Here is a 6,962-nt window from a genome sequence, read left to right as displayed (position 1 = left end):
TATATATATATATATATATATGACAATTACCAACCAAGATATCTATATTACACGGTGACACAATTCAAGTGTAAAATAAGAGATACTTGCTTTTTTACTTGTACTAGCACATATGCACGTGTGTTGCAACAGAAAAAAAATGGCATGCATTTAAAATTAGTAAGAATTATATGTGCAGGCAAAACCTTGTGTGCACGTAAAAAAAGAACATTTAACTTCTCGATTTCACGGGGTGTGAAGTAATCAATCCGCTACCTTTTCATTCATTGATTGAGGGCATTTAAGAGTTTTATTACGTCATTGTACGCCAGAAAGGCCCATGAAATTATCCAATCTACTCTTCCTTTCAATCAAGGAGATTTTCAGGTATGAAGTTTCTGAATTAGGAAACACGAACCATTTTTTAAATCCTGAACTGTTTTTGAAAATTATGTATAGTTTCAGAAAAACACGAACAAAAATTGAAACAGGAACATCTTTTAAAATTCACAAACATTTTTCTGAAACACCAACTTTTTTTAGCATGGGAACATGTGTTCAAAATTCATAATTTTTTTCGAAAATGTGTATCTTTTAACATTATTTTGAATTGTAGAAAAAGGTGAACAAAATTTTCAAAATTAAAATCTTTTAAAATTCACAAACATTTTTTGAAAACACCAACTTTTTTATGAAAACATGAATATTATTTGAATTTGTGGAATTGTTTTTAGCACGGGATCATGTGTTGAAAATTCATAAGATTTTTTAAAATGTGTACCTTTTAACATTATTTTGAATTTTGAAAATTTCACTGAAACAAGAATATTTTTAAAATTTGGAGAATTTTCAAAAAATTTATTTTCTTTTTAGATATCTCGGACAACTTTGAAAAACAATAAAAGTTTTTGACAAAGTTTTTCAAGTTATGAATATTTTTCAAAATAGCAACAAAATGTTGGAATTCCTAACATTTTCAATAATTTGATTTTTTTAAATTTACTAACGTTTTATGAGAATTTTGATTTTATGAAATAAATTCTATAAGAAAAATAAACTTGTAAGGCAAAAAAGAGATAGGGGAAGGGGAATAAAAATAGAAGTAAAACACATAAACAAAGAAAACTGGGCCAGCCCATTATTGGTTGTCCTGTGCGAAACTTCAACTATTTGTCGCCCTGTGCGGAAAATAGAATTTTCCCAGCTGCGTGGGCCGTAAAATAAGTGGGTTGGCTTCGCTGGGCCACAGCGCGCGGCCCACGTAAGAAATTATGCAAAAGCCTTTTTTTGTAGCAGTCAAATGCATAAGAATTTAGTACCACATTGGATAGAAAAAAAATCTTTTCGGCCGTGAACGGATGAAAAATTTGATAAAACGCACCTTGCTTTATTAGTAGGTATAGGTATACATGTACTACCAGAAATATATATTGGATCATATGAAACATGTTCTTTTTACTAGTTCTCTGGACGATGTTTCTCACATCACCATCTACCGACATATATAGTGCCCATATGGAAGCGACTATCCCAACAACTTGGTGTCACTGGACCTCATGTTAACTAATAGTGAGGTCATACTAACAGAAGCAATCAACCACTCAGGCTTTAGGAATGGGAGGTCCAGACGTGGATACAAATAACCTTAAGTTTAGCCAAACAATCTATTGCATTGCACGATCTTATATGATGTAAATATTCCTATATAAGAGTGACTAAGAGTTCAGTATTGAGATGTTTCATTTAGTGGTTCTGCTTGGGAGGGCATCAAATAGTTACTACCTGGTACAATGATACTAACACCGTTGTACGGTTCTGCTTCTAAAATTTGTATCACATCGATGCCTCGAGCCATATAGGATATGTCCCATCGTTTTGAGGTTTGAAGTTATGAATATTATTTACTCTCGCTGGCAGGTTCAGATTTATTTATGACTCCGAACATCATATTTAGATCATTCTGCTTTCATCATCAAAAATCTACGTGGCATGTTGGTGGGACAAATCGAATAGGTGTATGCAAGAACGTGGTTATAATTAGCCGAAAGATTAATCGAAACAACAAATTAATATAAGTAGCATGAACCAGCCAATTTAACGCCAAAACTGACTTAAGCTGCAAGGAGAGATACGGACAATTCACTTATACTTCCACTGTTCATACATGTGAACATACATACCGGCGGCCACGATGACAATTAGGAGCATGCTCACAGAGATATTCTTTTTTGAAGGTGCCATTGGTTGTTTTTTGGGAAGGTCTTGAACGTTGAAGAAAAGAATGAGTGAGCAGTTTGGTGGACGATCAAGTGAGAGGTCCGACAATATATATATATATATATATCACATGCCTAGTGTGCTCCACCATAAAATAAAAGTATGAACATAGGATTCTCCGATCCTATTCTCCTAGTGTTTTCCAGTAGAAGCACAATAGTCCATAAACATGTTTGTATTCAGTGTTTTATTTACAACCGAAGTTTCACATCAACCACGTTATATATTGTCAGCATTTGATGACCAGGTCCTCTTTGGATGTGGTCTGAAGGACAGGCTAACATAGCTTAATACGCCTAAGTAAACATGACACCAAGCTGCATTGGTACTAACCTACCTCGCTTGTCCACTAATACACTCATTTTCACTACATGAATATCGAATCACACTGCTGCATTAAAAAATTATTGTTGTATGTGTGTGTTTCAGTTTCAGTTTCTGATCCTCCATCAAAGCAAGGCTAATAATATAGCCTACTGGTGGTTGTATGGGTCTTTGCAACCGGGCTCTCAACCTACTCATATGCTAGTAGTTAGGTCTTCACTATTAATACATGACCCGCTTTCTTCTCTCACAGAATTTCCTATTTCTTGTGCGTAAGGCCCTGTTTGGATGAGTTTGGACTAATGATTAGCTGACAGAGTTTCCTATTTCTTGTGCGTAAGGCCCTGTTTGGATGAGCTTGGACTAATGATTAGCTGACCAGTGATTAACTGACTATTAGGCCCCGTCTTACATGCGTTGAGTATTTGGTGACCACGGCTAGCATGCAACATGCGTGATCAGTACTCCATCTGTTTCTTTTCTTTTTACTTCGCGCATAAAATTTGATCAAAGTCAAACTACACAAAGTTTGACCAAATTTGTAACAAACAAATATGAACATCTACAATACTAAAACTATATATTATGAAATTACATTTCATGACGCATCTGATAATATTTATATCATATTGTGAATGTTGATATTTTTAATATAAAGTTAGTCAAACTTAACAAAGTTTGACTTTGACCAAACTTTATCGAGTTAAAAGCACCCCAGGTACCTCAACTTGCACATAATGTAATGATTTAGTCCCAAACTTGCAAAGCTGCACTCCACCATATCCCAACTTGCATTGGATGTGACGATTTGGTCCTAGGCCTATCACAGCACGACACTTGGTAGCCAGGTGGCCGGACCGGTCGTCGTGGAACTTTTGCACTCAACTTTATATGCAGACTAAAAAGAAACGGAGGGAGTACATAATGCATGATACCAACAAGTTAAGCCAGGTACGCACCTGGAGTCATCTGCACGTGCCTTTTTGCTAGAAAGTTTGGACAAAAGTTTGGAGTAGTTGTACATTATAGGTCCAAGATCTTCCAGCTGCTACTACCCAGAGCTAGTTGGGTAGCCTCCCTTTTGGCATCAGTAGCGAATTGACATAGTGCTTTGATTTTCAATAAGTATAGGAGAAACGGGGGTGAAAGGTATGATGCAATCTGTTGTGGTACCTAGATGGACCTGTTCAACCGGTGAAAAGGTCATATTTCAGTATCTGCCCAACCTCTGCATGTAATACACCTACTTTGTTCTTCCTTTCTTTTGTTCTAATGACTAACTTGACCATCTCAATTGTCATTATTCCCTTTATAGTAGCACATATAAATAGGTGTATTTTACATTACATGGTATGCTAAAATCTGAAATCATATTTAAGAGTTTACTCCCATTTACTTGTGTTTTTTCATACTAATAGAATTGATGCCAATTAGACTTCTTTGTGTTTCTTCAAATCTAATGGTTTGCCATGGAATATGGAATTTGAGTATGACAACTATTGAACTGAAAAAATATCAAATAATAATAAAATGATGAGCAAGTTACTATATCGCAGAGTCCTAAGGCTGAATGATAGGCCAATACACTGGCGAAATGGAAGTTCTTTGTTTGGATACCAAGCAGGAAAATAGTTCACATAGAGAGACTATTCCTTAGTTGCAGAGTAACAAAATTACCACATATATAAGACTGCATCTTTTGACCATTTAATGAAGCAGAGAGTAAGTAAGTATACTAACTCATCAACTGGATTGAGATACTATTGCTTTCTTTGTAGTGAAGATGGCCTCTTTCGGGGTGAGGCACAACTATGGTGGCTCTATTTAGTGAGAATGCCCAAGCCCTCGAATGCCGATAGGCTTATCTGGTTATGGGTTGCACATTCAAAAAGCAAGATTGTAAGTTTTCTCATGTCATGTCATGCTTGGTCTGTAATTGGGAATTCATTGGATGTTCCCGCGAGTGTGCAATCAAATTTGTATGACTTGACATACAAATGCATTATTCATAATGAAAATAATATCATTATATATGTTTTTTTAAAATCATGTCATTATTCTGTAAAAAAGATGGCATCTTCTACCAGATAAAGTTCTTTGGGCAGTCTCCATGTCTAGAAGGTTAGAACATTGAGATATTAGAAAGTGTGCATTACTACCCCATGGAAAATTGACTGACCAAGGTATAAGAATAGTGACACGAACTCTAGATTTCTATGATGTGCTTGTATTTGAATTAAGAAAAATGCAAGATAATAAAAAATGCCCTATGCCTTTATAAAAGTTTAAAGAAATACGCATAACAGTGTACGCACGCCACCAACACACATATGCACTCATACATGGATGGTAACATATTTTTTCGGGCGGAGAAATGACTTTTTTTTTGTTAACTCAAGTATGGACCTGAATTGGCTGAACTCAAGGCGTGTAGACGGGCTTCTCAGCTTGCACGTGAACTGGATGCGGCAAAGCTTATCTTAGAGACAGCCACAAGTTAAGAAGCTCAGAAATGAATATATCAATCTATGGGTCTATTGTGGAGGACATAAAGGAGTGCATGCGATCAAGGGAGGAGTTTGGGGTGGAGTAGGTGAAACACTTGGCTCATGGAACTGCTCATCGGCTAGCGAAGGAGGATTGTGCGAATGCGTATGTAAAACTTGGGCCAGGTACCAGTTAGATTGTATTCATGATTTTTGCACTCATACCATGCCAAGATGAATGAATAAAACACGACCTATTCCGGCTAAAAAACATAAAATTTTGAGTTGTTAATAATATATTATTGTGTTTGATAGTATGATGTGTGTTGCTAACTGTAAAAGAAAAGATGTGTGTTAGCTGAGATGACATTGTTCTCATTTGTTTCAGCTTCGTGAATAGTATTTTAATTTTTTTAAGGACTTTGCTAAGTTCCTACGTGATCGCTATCTTCCCACGCTCGCTTTCCACTGATTTTTTTCCTTCTCTCAAAAACCATGGTAAATCGCTAGCGGTTTTTTCTGGTATTTCACCGCATAATATGAAAATAAAATAAAATTGTTTGAAAGAGGATTCGAACCTAGGTCTATGCAATACCTATTGAGCGTAATAACCAACTAAGCCACCTTCTATTGTTGTCTATTTTAGATAAACAATTTTATTTGAACCTTTCTTATTTTTGCCATATCAGAAAAAAAATAAAGTTTGGCTTGGTAACTTTGGCATGACCAGCGTGATAACTATGGTATGAGCAACATGATAACTATATCATGATAAGGCTGATAACTACAGTACGAGAAGGTTAAGGCATGAGGAAGTATGGTAATTTAACACATAAATTACCGATGAAAATGTTTAAAAAACTTTTTTCCCTTGGATAAAAGATACCATGGTGTTTAAAATGTAAGATATTAGTTATCAAATCTATGATGTATACATTATCATACATTTTACATAGAAATTACCGTGTGTATATTTTTCAAAAAAAAAATTCAGGTCTATCAGCTTAGTATGTGTCTATTACATATAAATTACCGGGGTTGGCCCCCCACCCCTCGCCACAGTCACCACATTTACCAGGGTCGGGTACATAAATTATCAAGTCTGTGATGTGTGAGTTATCGTGTTATTTGCATAAGAGTTATCGTGGTATGATTCAACAAATCCTCCCACCCTACCCCCGCCGATAAAGTTATCAGGATTGGGTACATAATTTATCATTTCTACGATGTGTGACTTATCATGTTATTTGCATAGAAGTTACCGTGGTATGTTTCAATGACTCCCCCCCCTCAACCCCAACCCCACCGACAAAGGTACCAGGACCGGGTACATAATTTAATGTCTATGATGTGTGAGTTATCATATTATTTGCATAGAAGTTATCGTGGTATGTTTATTTCAACGACTCCCCCACTCCGGCCCCTCCGACAAAGTTACCAGGACTGGTACACAATTTATCATGTTTACGATGTGTGAGTGTTACGTCTCCGTCGTATCTATTTTTTCAAACACTTTTGCCCTTATTTTTGACTCTAACTTGCATGATTTGAATGGAACTAACCCGGACTGACGCTGTTTTCAGCAGAATTGACATGGTATTATTTATGTGCAGAAACAAAAGTTCCCGGAATGACCTGAAACTCCACGGAACTTATTTTTGGAAAATATTAAAAATACTGGAAGAAGAATCCACGTCAGGGGGCCCTCCACCTGTCCACAAGGGTGGGGGCGCGCCCCCTGCCTCGTGGGCCCCCTGTTGCTCCACCGACCTCAACTCCAACTCCATATATTCATGTTCGGGGAGAAAAAAACCAGAGAAAAATATTCATCACGTTTTACGATACGGAGCCGCTGCCAAGCCCTAAACTCTCTCGGGAGGGCTGATCTGGAGTCCG

The 6,962-nt window shown here is 36.6% G+C and overlaps 1 protein-coding gene across 1 annotated transcript in view; it reads left to right on the top strand.

Annotated features, from left to right (window-relative positions):
- LOC119333278 overlaps nt 1-5,349 on the top strand; it is a 17,883-nt gene extending 12,534 nt beyond the window's left edge. Inside the window, exons 4-5 of the transcript XR_005161173.1 lie at nt 4,359-4,479; nt 4,980-5,349. The gene's annotated coding sequence lies outside the window, so the exon portion shown is untranslated. The remainder of the gene's footprint in view (nt 1-4,358; nt 4,480-4,979) is intronic.
- The last annotated feature ends 1,613 nt before the right edge of the window (nt 5,350-6,962 follow it).

This window comes from Triticum dicoccoides, chromosome 7A, assembly GCF_002162155.2.
Source record: "Triticum dicoccoides isolate Atlit2015 ecotype Zavitan chromosome 7A, WEW_v2.0, whole genome shotgun sequence".
Taxonomy (NCBI): domain Eukaryota; kingdom Viridiplantae; phylum Streptophyta; class Magnoliopsida; order Poales; family Poaceae; genus Triticum; species Triticum dicoccoides.
Note: the sequence above shows the minus strand (reverse complement) of the source record. Positions and strands in the feature narration are given on the sequence as shown.